Genomic DNA, 14,581 nt, shown 5'->3' with positions numbered 1-14,581 from the left:
ATTCACTATGATCAAATTTTGTGTATATGGAAATTGAAAAGATTTTATTAAAATTAATATTGTTTTAAACACAATTTGTCAAGACTGAGAATAGAGTTTCAATAAGGTAGTTGCAATCCACTATACGTACTTTTTGATGACTAACATCTCTGTAATGCAATGGTATATTTTAACTGAGTAAAACTATTTTGTTCATTAACACAATTTTGAACGAAGATTTATTTTCTTCCAAAACACGTCTCAATTGCAAGCTGAAAACGATATTGTTTACAACGATTGCGAACAAGGTAATGACTTAAATATATAGAGCATAATTTTGCTCTTTGATTCTAATGATTGAAGTACAAATGACGGCCGTATAAATCGCCCCGTGTCTTGTCCGAATTACATTTACACGAATATACACTAACACCTAGAAACCAAACAGAGGCTCGTTATTTTTTGGAGTTATTCAGCTACTTCTGTCGCTTCTTAATTAACTTATCTAAAATCACCAAACCACTGTTAAGGCTCACGGAAAAGAGTGTAAAATACATTTGGACGCTTGATTGTGAAAACACATTAACAGCACTAACACGAATGTGAGTGACGGCTCCTATATTTGCCCACCGTGAGTTCGAATTGCCAATCATTCTCTACACAGATGCGAGCGACTGTGCAATTGGTGGTGTTATGTCTCAGAAAATGAACGAAGTTGAGCAAGCGATTGCTTATGTAAGCAGAACGTTTTCAGAGACAGAAATACAGTATTGTATAATGAGAAAAGTTCGTTTTGATCTACCGACACTACTTGTATGCACGAAAGTTCTTGTTACTGATAGATAATGGGTCTCTCAGAATGCTTATAATTTTCAAAAATCCTGCAGGATAGGTACCTCGCTGGAAATATTGACAACAATTCAGATGAACATTAAGAATACACCAGACAGACAACATAGTAATGCTTATGAATTGAGCCGTAAACCGTGTCTTCAGTGTGTAATTTTGAACCAAGATAAAAACGTTGTACCAGTACAGTTACTGTTAACTTTGGAAAGAAAGACATCCGCTGATGCAGAGCAGTGCAATGATAGTGATTTGACATAAGTGCGGAACTGGGTCCGGGATAAATACCTTGGTTTAAAAACATAGGTTCCGCTAGGCTAAGTCTCTATGGAACCAGTTTGAAATGCTTGAAATACACGGCTAAAGGCTAGTTCGTAAGTTGGAAGACAATTGTACAATTTTGAGTTTACACCAGGTGAGTTTACCTCTCAAATGTTGCAGAATTCTATTGTTTGTGACACATGATGCAAAACCATCTGCACATATATGCATGAGGAAAGCCATGATAGCCAATTTTAGACAAATAATTTATTGGCCTGGATTGTGTAGTGATGTGGGTGGTTGTGAGACTTTTAAAAGACAGGACAACACAGGCTCCTATGGAAAAAGTCAGATCAGGAAATAGAACAGAGACCTCTGTATATATTGGTCACCGGGGACTATTTTACAACTTGGACAGAAAGTTTCGCCACTAGAAACAAGGAAGCAGAAACTGTAGCAAGGTTGCTATTGGAGGAAGTAGTAGCACGATTTGGTGTTTTGAACAAAATTTCATTCTGACCAGGGAACACAATTCGAGGGAAAAGTAAATCTTGAGATGTGCACACTTCTTGCCATCGAAAAAAACTCGAACTACATCATATCACCTACAGTCCGGCGGATTGATAGAACGGTTTAACAGGACTATTGTCACTATGTTAAGCCAATATGTGATTGAGCATCATCTAGACTGGTAAATACGCAGAGCACGAACCGACAAACATGGATCCAAACATTCTTATACTGGGAAGGAAGGTGTCAACGCCACTTGAATTGGTTATGAATTGCCAACGGGTATAAAACAAATCCCGGATAGTGTTTGGATTTTACAAGAACCTCAGAGCACACAGGACAAGACCAATGACACTAATGGTAAACAGTACTAAGGCCATTGGAAAGGTGACGCTGGTTGCAGGGAAGGAAAGTTGAAGATTCATAGAATAGAGAAGGCCAATAAAGGGCAGAAGCTTCCGAAAACACAGTATGTGCAACCAAAAAGAAGTACAACGATGAACCTGCCAGCTCTTCGCCAAACAAGCTCTGTTTTCAGGCGAGAACGTCTACAACTGAAGTTCAGACAGCTCTGGTAATGATAAAGGGGCAATCATAGGATCAGGAGATGCAGACGGAAAAATCTCAGAGAATCCCATAGATCAGAAGAAACAATTTCTTTGTGAATATTGTGTACAGTTTAGGGACTCTTTCATGAATGAAACATTGAAATGCATCAATTAGGGGCAAGATCAGAAGAAGTTTCTTAATTTTACATACAGGGAGTTATAAAATGTCGGTTCACGAATAAATATATAACTTAGATGGAAAACTCGGACGGTGTTGTTTGTAAAACACATCTATTGTATCCATTGTTTGCATGATCTCTTCACAAAACATTTGAAAGATAAATAATTTTGCTTTCGTTTGGTTAAATGTTGAATTTGAAGGTTTTGTTTTCAAAACATATCCTTAACTCTGGGTAACTATTGTGCTGAACAAAAATACAACAGATTAGTATTCGGATCTTTTTGTAAAAGAGTACTCAAATCTACTTAAACATAAAATCAGACATAATTACTCGAAGCTGAGAACATCAATAATTATCTTTTTCCCAACTCGTATGAAAAAGAAAAGAAAATTAACTAAACTTATCGATTATCATTTAAAAAAAAGATTGAATCTGATTGAAAATTAATTGTAGTCGCTTAAATGTCCCACCAGCTTCACGTGCTTATATTCTTCTTGGAATGATTAAATCATTCCAAGAAGAATATAAGCACGTGAAGCTGGTGGGACATTTAAGCGACTACAATTAATTTTAAATCAAATTCAATCTTTTCTTTAAATGATAATCGATAAGTTTAGTTAAAAAAAATTCATACGAGCTGGGAAAAAGATAATTATTGATGTTCTCAGCTTCGAGTAATTATGTCTGATTTTATGTTTAAGTAGATTTGAGTACTCTTTTACAAAAAGATGCGAATACTAATCTGTTGTATTTTTGTTCGGCACAATAGTTACCCAGAGTTAAGGATATGTTTTGAAAACAAAACCTTCAAATTCAACATTTAACCAAACGAAAGCAAAATTCTTTATCTTTCAAATCATTCATGTTTTGTGAAGAGATCATGCAAACAATGGATACAATAGACGTGTTTTACAAACAACACCGTCCGAGTTTTCCATCTAAGTTATATATTTATTCGTGAACCGACATTTTATAGCTCGCTGTATGTAAAATTAAGAAACTTCTTCTGATCTTGCCCCTAATTGATGCATTTCAATGTTTGATTCATGAAAGAGTCCCTAAACTGTACACAATATTCACAAAGAAATTGCTTCTTCTGATCTATGGGATTCTCTGAGATTTTTCCGTCTGCATCTCCTGATCCTATGACTGCCTCTTTATCATTACCAGAGCTGTCTGAACTTCAGTTGTAGACGTTCTCGCCTGAAAACAGAGCTTGTTTGGCGAAGAGCTGGCAGGTTCATCGTTGTACTTCTTTTTGGTTGCACATACTGTGTTTTCGGAAGCTTCTGCCCTTTATTGGCCTTCTCTATTCTATGAATCTTCAACTTTCCTTCCCTGCAACCAGCGTCACCTTTCCAATGGCCTTAGTACTGTTTACCATTAGTGATTTGGTCTTGTCCTGTGTGCTCTGAGGTTCTTGTAAAATCCAAACACTATCCGGGATTTGTTGTATACCCGTTGGCAATTCATAACCAATTCAAGTGGCGTTGACACCTCTCTTCCCCGTATAAGAATGTTTGGATTCATGTTTGTCGGTTCGTGCTCTACGTATTTGTATATACCAGTTTCGATGATGCTCAATCACATATTGGATTAACATAGTGACAATAGTCCTGTTAAACCGTTCTATCAATCCGCCTGACTGTAGGTGATATGATGTAGTTCGAGTTTTTTTCGATGGAAAGAAGTGTGCACATCTCAAAATTTACTTTTCCCTCGAATTGTGTTCCCTGGTCAGAATGAAATTTTGTTCAAAACACCAAATCGTGCTACTACTTCCTCCACTAACAACCTTGCTACAGTTTCTGCTTTCTTGTTTCTCATGGCGAAAAATTTCTGTCCAAGTTGAAAAATAGTACCCGGTGACCAATATATACAGAGGTCTCTGTTCTATTTCCGGTAGAGGCACCAAAATTTCCAAAGCTAGTCTCTCAATAGGATTTCCTGATCTGCCTTTTTCCATAGGAGCCTTTGTTGTCCTGTCTTTCTTTTAAAAGTCTCACAACCACCCACATCACTACACAATCCAGGCCAATAAAATATTTGTCTAAATTTGGCTATCATGGCTTTCCTCATGCATATATGTGCAGATGGTTTTGCATCATGTGTCACAAACAATAGAATTCTGCAACATTTGAGAGGTAAACTCACCTGGTGTAAACTCAAAATTGTACAATTGTCTTCCAACTTACGAACTAGCCTTTAGTCGTGTATTTCAAGCATTTCAAACTAGTTCCATAGAGACTTAACCTGGCAACTAGCGGAACCTATGTTTTTAAACCAAGGATTTTATCCCGGACCCAGTTCCGCACTTATGTCAAATCACTATCATTGCACTGCTCTGCATCAGCGGATGTCTTTCTTTCCAAACTTAACAGTAACTGTACTGGTACAACGTTTTTATCTTGGTTCAAAATTACACACTGAAGACACGGTTTACGGCTCAATTCATAAGCATTACTATGTTGTCTGTCTGGTGTATTCTTAATGTTCATCTGAATTGTTGTCAATATTTCCAGCGAGGTACCTGTCCTGCAGGATTTTTGAAAATTATAAGCATTCTGAGAGACCCATTATCTATCAGTAACAAGAACTTTCGTGCATACAAGTAGTGTCGGTAGATCAGAACGAACTTTTCTCGTTATACAATACTGTCTTTCTGTCTCTGAAAACGTTCTGCTTACATAAGCAATCGCTTGCTCAACTTCGTTCATTTTCTGAGACATAACACCACCAATTGCACAGTCGCTCGCATCTGTGTAGAGAATGATTGGCAATTCGAACTCACGGTGGGCAAATATAGGAGCCGTCACTCACATTCGTTTTAGTGCTGTTAATGTGTTTTCACAATCAAGCGTCCAAATGTATTTTACATTCTTTTCCGTGAGCCTTAACAGTGGTTTGGTGATTTTAGAGAAGTTAATTAAGAAGCGACAGTAGTAACTGAATAACTCCAAAAAATAACGAGCCTCTGTTTGGTTTCTAGGTGTTGGTGTATATTCGTGTTAATGTATCTCGGACAAGACACGGGGCGATTTATACGGCCGTCATTGGTACTTCAATCGTTAGAATCAAAGAGCGATATTATGCTCTATATATTTAAGTCATTACCTTGCTCGCAATCGTTGTAAACAATATCGTTTTCAGCTTGCAATTGAGACGTGTTTTGGAAGAAAATAAATATTCGTTCAAAATTGTGTTAATGAACAAAATAGTTATACTCAGTTAAAATATACCATTGTATTATAGAGATGTTAGTCATCAAAAAGTACGTATAGTGGATTGCAACCACCTTATTGAAACTCTATTCTCAGTCTTGACAAATTGTGTTTAAAACACTATTAATTTTAATAAAACCTTTTCAATTTCCATATACACAAAATTTGATCATAGTGAATTATTCACCTGTTGCGATAATACGTAAAATTAGACAAGTGATGCACAGCCAACCAAAGTAATCACGACATAATCGAATCTTATACAATGTTTCGCTTCTTGACAAATTTGTTGTCCTCAAGATATTCTTAAACATTTTATTTGATAAATTAGTACCACTCTTTCAATAATGTTTATGAAAAATATTTACACATGTTTTCATAGCAACCAGTCTTTCAAAGTGATAACAATGCCATACTATTTCATTAAAATGTGTTGTTCATTTTACATGTGTACATTGCATACATTGGTATCAAAGACTGAATTAATTTGCGAAATTAAATTAATACCGATACGAGTACATGTAGGGAGCATGTAAATATCTTTATAATTAAACAAATGCGTGATGTCAAAATGGATTTGTTTTGTAATTTCAGATACACCTAACTTTTTAATTGTAATGGTTTGGGCTTGACAATGTCAGTGATTCCAATACGATTGAGGAACATGATATTTTTAATTGAATAAGTATCACATTGTTTTTCCGAACAACCCAAATATAGTATTATGTCATTGCTTCACTTAAATCGTCGAGTTGTGGTTTTTAACAATCAGTTGGTCCTGTCTTGGAACTCTGATTTAAACGATGCAAAAGCTGATTTATACCAGACTGCATAGTGTCGAATTTGGACTCAAGTCGGTCAACTTTAGCATCTAAATGTTTTAGCAACTGCTCATTTTTAGCTTTTTAATATTCTTTAATTTTGGAACGCCGAGCTGTTTCAAAATTGAGTTAAAAGGAGTGACAACAGTTGTGCCATTTGATGTGCCACCAACTATCATTCCAACGCATACTAAATCGCACGTCGAACGCCAACAGTAGACAAAAGCTCCAGAATCGCCGAAATCTGCAAATGGCATGTTCTCCGACAAAGATGCAATTTCGTATTGTTTATGTAAAACGATAGGTTTTAACTTATCAAATTTCATTTCCTTAATGCTAAGGAGGCCATAGTTATCAAAATCAATACTAATTTCGCCAGAAGTAAAGGTAGTCGCGCTTCCATATTTGCAACAATGATAGTCTGGGTAAAAGTATGTACTTCCTAGTGATTTTCCTGTTTCAAATGAAAATGTAGCTGGTTGACCTAAAATTTACAAACATTTAACATGTAAATAAATTACCTATCATTATTAATGTCGTTGAAATTTCAGTTAAATGATTTATAATGCCGATTACAAAATTGTTAATGGTCCATTTAAGCAATTAAATAGTAAATACCTTGGCGATTTATTCCTTCAAAAGACACAGATACCTGTTCGGATGGCAAACTACTATCAATGACAAAGACGGAAAGTTCTACACCTGCATCTTGGTCATTTCCTTCGGCATATATTGCCATTACTAGACGACCAATATCGAAAAGATCGTTGCATGTTTTAATTTGATATATTTCACCCTCCTTGTTTGCAGGAAAACGTCCATCTTCCATGCAATGTTGTAGTTCCTCTGGTTTGAGTACAGCGTGTGCTGAAGTTAGTCCACAAAGTCCAAGCGAAAGATGTTCAAAAAAAACACCTAAACTTCCTGCCAAACCGACGCCATCACGAAATATTCCATCGCCAATACGAACGGTTTTATTAAAGCCCCAAAATCCTCCTCTAACGTCGACAGGTATGTCATGATAACTTCTTTCAAATGCCATTTCGTCTGTAGGAATATATCCTTTGGTATGAACATACAGGACAATGCAAACCTCTGGTTCAATCGTGTGAGCTTTTCCAAAACCCCTTGATCTAACGCCACTTGCAGTTATCATGTTAAGGTATTTATGCTTCTGCATAAACAGCGGTGAAAGTTCGGATATATGTTGTTTTAGTTTTGACTGATCACTGGCAGATAGACGATTTCGTCTTGTGATTTCTGAGTTAGCTACTATCTTTCCTTCAGCTTCGTATCGGTTCCTTACCTTCATAACAATGTTGTGATTAGAATAAGTAATACTATTTTCTTGATCCTTACTGACAGTGGCAACAAATGATGTTTGTCTTGATTTGTCTGGACGATCAAATTTTGCTGCATAAACATCGAGTATATTAGGACTAGACGATTTTATATCTTGACAACTTTGGTTGCATTCTTTTTGAAAAGCGTTACGATTTCCTTCATAAAGGATGTCAAGCCATTCTTGCCTTTGCTTTTCCCTGTGTATGTCTGTAAAACATATTATTGATAAAAAGTGAATGGTTATGTTCGAGCAAGCGAATCAAATACTGTTTATAATCTCTATATGCAGTCATAGGCTATAACTACAATATAATATCGTTTCGAATATCTATTGTCAATAATGACCGCTGAATCCTAAAATGAACAATGAATTAAAGAAGCACTATACTATTAATGTGTGTTTTAGAATCTGACATCCGGGTGAAACAAAATGGTGCTTTTAAAAATCAAATTGAGTGTGTTATTGCTGTCGTGTGTGTGCTGTCATTTGTGTGCTGAATTATAGGTACTGTCTTGAATGCTTTCTTATTTGTTAATTGTAGGGATGCAAACGAAAGGCAAAATTGATATTCGAATATTCGGTAATTCTTTCGATCGAATATTCGAATACCAAAATACTTCTTTCTTAAAGGTGTAGTGAACTATTATTATTGTTCGCTAAAGAAATAGCCGCGCCATTTTAACCCTACTTTGTCGTAGCCTGTACACGGGCGGACCTTGAATTTCCCAAAATGGGCCTCTGAAATTCCACATTTTCAGAAAGACGAAAAGCAATACATTATAAACAAACAAAAACAGAATCTTTTAATTTAAATTCCACTGCCTTCATATTAGTAAACAATGTGAACTTAGATGGATTCCTGGTCAAATGGCGTTATGCGCCAATGGAGGGTCTTCCCGTAGGACAAGCAGCCTCGTTCTGGGATTGACCTCTACTAAATATAACTATTGAAAAACCAAACCAACTCGGGAACTAGTAAAATAATAAAACTAAAACATATGTTGGTTTTGACTGTTCTATTGTACATCAATAGAGTAAATATATCCTCAAACGTTGAACTATACAGATACATTTCAGAGCTCGAACATAATCTCGAAACATGAAGAAAAAAACAGTTTAAAGCATGTTAATATATGTAACTGCATTATTGTAGCACACATTATTTATATCATCACGGCGATTTGAGCAATGTTGCACAGCTTAATTTTAAGCCAAAACAACAAGTTGGCGTGCAGGCCGATTCCTTAAATCCTTACTTGGCAAAGGCATTTAAATTTACCAAAAATAATTCTTGATGTCACTTGATTAATAGCCAGTTATTTTATTACGGGGACTGTTTATAGTACCCGACGATATGTCCCTAAATGACATATGAAGCGTGTATAGTTCATTGTCATCACATATACACATCTGGCGGTATGGGCTACTCGTTGTAAAAACAAGACAAACGAACCATATACATAACAACAGAGTTGTAGTCGGTACACGGTTTATTATTGTACTATTTTAACAACAAAACATCGAATATTCGAATACCGATTTGACATTCGAATACCAAACGTTCGATCGAATATTCGAATATTCGTTTGCATCCCTAATTAATTGTGTTTTCGTGTTGGGGGCCCAAGAAGCCAGGACAAAATATACAAAAACAAGTTTGTAAAATTTGTAAACATACTGGTAGGAAGTGCGACTTGTAGGTGCCTTTTCTGAAGACGAACTCCTTCCTTTATATCTACTTTTTCAACCGCGGGTAACGATATGCTTGTCCTTGGTAATTCAATAGACGTCGATGCAATAGGCGCATCTTCATCGGAGTTTTGTCGTCTATAAATGGGTTTCGGAAGAATACATTCTATTGAATCGTACGTAGTTTTAGTCTTAATGAAATCTTTGAAGACATCACTTGATTGTGTAGAAAGTGACCTACTCAATTTCGGATATTGTTTTGCAAGTTGTATCTAAAAGATAAAAAGGAAACCACTTATACAATATACATCATTAAACAACTAACTTGTTCGCATGTCTAGCAGTTTTCAAAGTTTCATTATATATTTGGTTAAGAATGTTGATGTTCAAACTTGACTCACTGAATTTTGTTTTTTTTTGTCGATAAATATATTTTCAATTATACTATAAATAAACAAACTTAGAAAAATATTATGTTAATATGTAATTAAGGTTTTCCTGCTTTAAAAAATGAAAGCACAATCTAAATACCAGCTCAGACAAAGTATGTTGTCGTTTTGTGGCGTTATAACAGTCAAGAATTCTTCGAGTGTTTTCTGATACCGCAGATATTTTTTCTCCGAATCGAGCAAAGTCTTGTCTTTCTTCTTTCGAATAAGAATGTCTCGCAACTGCAGAAACGAAAATATGGCATAACATTGTTTGATGTAAAACATATGTTTGCATTCAATTTTAAGGACAATTTGAATCTACATTGTATACATGTTAATTAAATTAGTAATACATACTACATACCTGAATAGGCACGCTTTCACTGGCTGTTGACTTTCCTATCAAACGATCGAAATACTTGCAATTGCAAACACAATCGACCAGCTCCAATAACTCCATATCCTCTGCGCTGGTCGTCCGGGCACTAGTATCGAATTCGAGCAGAAAACACTTCGCTATCTCCCAATGACTATAGCACCAGTTTGGCGGTGTTGTGTTTGACCATGAAGGACTGGTATGTCTATGGCTTAACTTGATGTGGTCCCTATTTTTGTTGCATATCAGTTGCGGACAAGTAAATGAACTGTCCAACAGCTCAGGCAAGGTGCACTTGCCACATTCTACATAAGCATTTGTGTCACAATGCACACTTTTCCTTATTTCATTATGGAAATTTCTAAAATGTTTTTCGACATACTTCTTAGTTCTATTTGTAACAAATGTTTCGGTCGTGTTTGCATCAATCCGTGCCTTAGGCATCTGGATTACTGTGATGTTTGGTATGTTTTGTGTTAATATGATACCAGGGAGAAATAGCTGTCGCTAAAAACCTGCAATATTTTATGCAAATATCTGCCATCATAATGCGTATGTTTATTTTCATATCAGCTTATCTCATTATGTAAATAAGTATATGGATATTGTGACTTGATATGTTAGTTTGAAATAACAGACATCTCTACTTTATAAACGTTTATTGCGACAAAACAAAAACCAGAGTAAACAAATCGTAGTATGATTTATGATGAGTATTAAATTATACTGTATATAAATTTACTGCATACCAGTTAAATTGCGTCTAAAATTACGTTATGAAAAAGTGCCCCATACCCAAAGCGCTATTGTACCCTTTATGTTCTAAAAGGGACGTGGTTGGTGCCTTTCCTTATCTGCACATCTGTGAAACACATAAGACATATGAATAAAACATATTAAGAGATACTGCTCTATGCATACAAACGTGCTAAACTATTGTGTGTCATATGGTTAAAATGTACATACAAAGCTTAGTATCTTTTTGGCCTCATATCAAAAGCATTTTGCGGTCGCCACTGAATTTGATATATTTCGTCCAATATCAAACGAATAAGTTAACCCGGACACCGGATTTTGTATTTAACTATCTACAAGGAAGCTCTGAATTCATTTGTGCTTATCCAAATATATTTCAACCCATTTGACACTTTGCGAGTCATGCCTTTTGTTAATCTCTAAACTACTCGATGACAGCTTCCATTCCTATTCAACCCTTTTCCTCTGCATCATTGATGAATACTTGTCACTCTGACTGTGACAAAATTGTTTGTCTTTGACAACTGTCAAACGTTACACATTAATGAGTCGCCATATAATACACAATGTTATTCAACAAATTCAAAAATAAGATGAGGTGTGTCTGATTCCTTTAATCATATGTATTCCAGTAAAAAATGTTTTACCTGCTCTAGTGATGAGCCGAATACAACAAACCAATGCAATTTCCAACACTACATGCATTGTAGAAATATAGTATCCGGAATAATTTAAAACCTCAGATACACCCCATTTTGTCTAATTCTGTTTATAAGTAGAATGCATAGAATGGTGATATCCAAAAAGAATAACCAAAAAAAATATCCCTTAACCATGTTTGCTGTGATTTGAATTGTGTCGTCATATCCAGTGATATAACGTCCTTATTTTTTATATTATCATGGCGTCATTTCCTGTCCAATCACATTAAGTAATATAAGTCTTTAAAATTTATTTTAACGAAATTAAGACGAAATATCTGATAGGATTTATACTGAAATTGTTTTCAAATACATCTTCAGCATAATATAAAATGAGAATTAAAAGTATGACTTGCTATTGTCTATTAACCAAATATGTTTGCCAATTAATTTGTTTACAAACTTGTGGATTGATATATTTTTACCAAAAGATATAGAGCAATGTTATATTACACATGAACAATACAGAAAAATACTTGATGGCTATATTAAACCAGAAATAATGTATAGCATGCAATAAATCTGCTGGGATTGCAAACAATTATATGTTAATGCGCCCTTAAAAATAGTTTTTACTAAGATAAAAAAACATGTTTTCTTTTTAAACTTACATCAGGCTAAATTGTATTCCAGTAAGATTAATTAAACCATCCAACCAACCACTTTTAATTTAAATAAAACACCTTTACTTTTGAAACGTGATCTAAACTTGGGTAAAATGTTATTTACTGAACAACTTAATAAATCAAATATGTATTTGCTGCCTTTTCCTAAATCTCCTACGATATGCTAATTCATTCTCTTGATATATGATTGCAGTTTTTGTATTAAAGTAAAGTTTGCTTTAAACCACAAGAGATAAAGATAACAACTAGTAAGAGAGAATACTACACATATACACGAACACGGTAGAAATAGATCAAATATAGGAAGTATTCGTACGAGGTCAGAGGTCGTTGTATCACTAATTATCCTAGACGCTCAAAACATTTAAGCTGGAGCACAAAAAAACAAAACCAGGAAAAGAAATAATAGTTTAATAAATTTTGGCCGAAAAAAGGGGACTGCGATGTTAATGATACAAAGATATTGTATACATGCAGCCTCAAAACACAACATGAAATACACAAATATTAATCACAATAATGAAAAATGAGATGATACATTACAAACAAAACGAATCATGAATATTCAAAACATATGAACATGACACACAATTATTAGTACAGCCTCTAAAGTACATTCAAAAACAAAATAATGAGACAAAACCTAATAATTAGATAAATAAATTGGGAGGGAGGGCGGGTTCAACTTTAATATCTTAACAATGACCGCTCGGCTGGAGGCGCGCTTACCAATGAGAGCGCTAAAACAGCGCCACCTATCAGAGAATAATGGGAAATGAGTGACGTCTTAGAGCGCTTGATAATTATCGAAGTTATGTCTAAATTCTTAAAATATCATAGACGCTCAAAACATTTAAGCTGGAGTACAGAAAAACGAGACCAGGAAATAAAATAATTGTTTAATAAATTTTGGCCGAAAAAAGGGGGCTGCAATGTGAATTATACAAAGATATTGTATGCGTGCAATTTCAAAACACGCCAAACAAAACGGCCAAAATTAACCAAATGAGTTAATGATTTAATGCGTAAACTATACACTAGCGGAAAAGGTAACTAAAAATAAGAAATTCGTCTCACACAATATTTGCACCAGCAGTAAAAAACATGTCGACCGCCTATGATCTTTATGCCAGCAGTGATTACAAGTCGACACTCTGATCTTTACACTATAAGTGATAACATGCATATATATAGTTTGTCTCTGTTCTTAAACATGTAAAACATGTAGGCTGTCTTTGGTCTTAAAACCAGCAATAAAAACATGTAGTCTGTCTGTGGTCTTTAAACAAGCAATAAACACATGTAGTCTGTCTCTGGTCTTTACACCAGCAATTGAACCAGCAGTAAAAGATGAAGTGTGTCTCTGGTCTTTAAACCAACAACAACAAATATGAGGTCTGTCTCTGGTCTTTACACCATCAGTAAAACATGTAGTCTGTATCTGGTCTTTACACCAGCAGGTACACTAGTAGTAAAACATGTAGTCTGTCTCTGGTCATTACACCAGCAGTTAAACATGAAGTCTGTCTCTTGTCATTACACCAGCAGTAAAACATGAAGTCTGTCTCTTGTCATTACACTAGCAGTAAAACATGAAGTCTGTCTCTGGTCTTTAAACCAACAATAAAAATTTGTAGTCTGTCTCTGGTATTTACACTAGCAGTAAAACATGTAGTCTGTATCTGGTCTTTACACCAGCAGTAAAACATGTAGTCTGTCTCTGGTCTTTAAACAAGCAATAAACACAATCATGTAGTCTGTCTCGAGTCTTTACACCAGCAGTTGAACCAGCAGTAAAAGATGTAGTCTGTCGCTGGTCTTTAAACCAACAACAAAAATATGTAGTCTGTCTCTGGTGATTACACCAGCAGTAAAACATGAAGTCTGTCTCTGGTCTTTAAACCAACAACAAAAAATGTAGTCTGTCTCTGGTCTTTACACCAGCAGTAAAACATGAAGACTCTCTCTAAGTTTTACACCAGCAATAAAAACATGTAGTATGTCTCTGGTCTTTAAACCAGCAGTAAACTTGTAGTATGTTTCTGGTCTTTAAACAAGCAGTAAAACAAAAACAAAACAAAAAACATGTAGTCTCTCTCTTGTCATTACACCAGCAGTTAAGCATGTAGTCTTTCTCTGGTCTTTACACCAGCAGTAAAACATACAGTCTGTCTCTGGTCATTACGCCGGCAGTAAAACATGAAGTTTGTTTCTGGTCTTTAAACCAATAACAAAAAAATGTGTAGCATGTCTCTGGTCTTTACAACAGCAGTAAAACATGTAGCCTGT

The sequence above is a fragment of the Mya arenaria genome, chromosome 10, assembly GCF_026914265.1.
Source record: "Mya arenaria isolate MELC-2E11 chromosome 10, ASM2691426v1".
Lineage (NCBI taxonomy): Eukaryota > Metazoa > Mollusca > Bivalvia > Myida > Myidae > Mya > Mya arenaria.
The sequence above is the reverse complement of the archived record's forward strand: the minus strand, read 5'-3'. Positions refer to the sequence as shown.